The following is a 597-nucleotide window of genomic DNA, read 5'->3' as shown; positions in this document are numbered from 1 at the left end:
ATATATATATATATATATACATAGATTATACATACACATGCACACACACCAACACACTCACCCACATGTATGTATGCATGCATGTATGTATATATGTGTCTGTATATACGTATGCATGCATGTGTGTATGTATGCATGTATGTATATATATGTGTGTTTTCGAATTTAATGACGTGAATACCAAAAACGACAACGTGAATGCGAAATAAAATTATTAGTTTAAGGCCCAGGAGACATTGAAATAGAGGAAGAATTTCTTCGTAAATTTAGTTTTAAAGAAACAAAACGGTAGGATATATATACCAATATTTATATATACCATATATATATATGCATATATATATATAACAATATTTATCTAGAATGTATAGATATCTGTGTGTATATGCATGTGTATGTATGCGTATATATATATATGTGTGTATATATGTGCATACTTACATGTATATCTGTCTATCTATCTATCTATATATATATAAATATATATATATACACATACTCACATACACACACATATATCTCACTGGCGGTGCCCCGGCATGGCCACAGCCTCAAGGCTGAAACGTATAACACAATATATAGATGTGTATATATATA

Source organism: Octopus bimaculoides, chromosome 12 (assembly GCF_001194135.2).
Source record: "Octopus bimaculoides isolate UCB-OBI-ISO-001 chromosome 12, ASM119413v2, whole genome shotgun sequence".
Classification (NCBI taxonomy): Eukaryota; Metazoa; Mollusca; class Cephalopoda; order Octopoda; family Octopodidae; genus Octopus; species Octopus bimaculoides.
The sequence above is the reverse complement of the archived record's forward strand: the minus strand, read 5'-3'. Positions refer to the sequence as shown.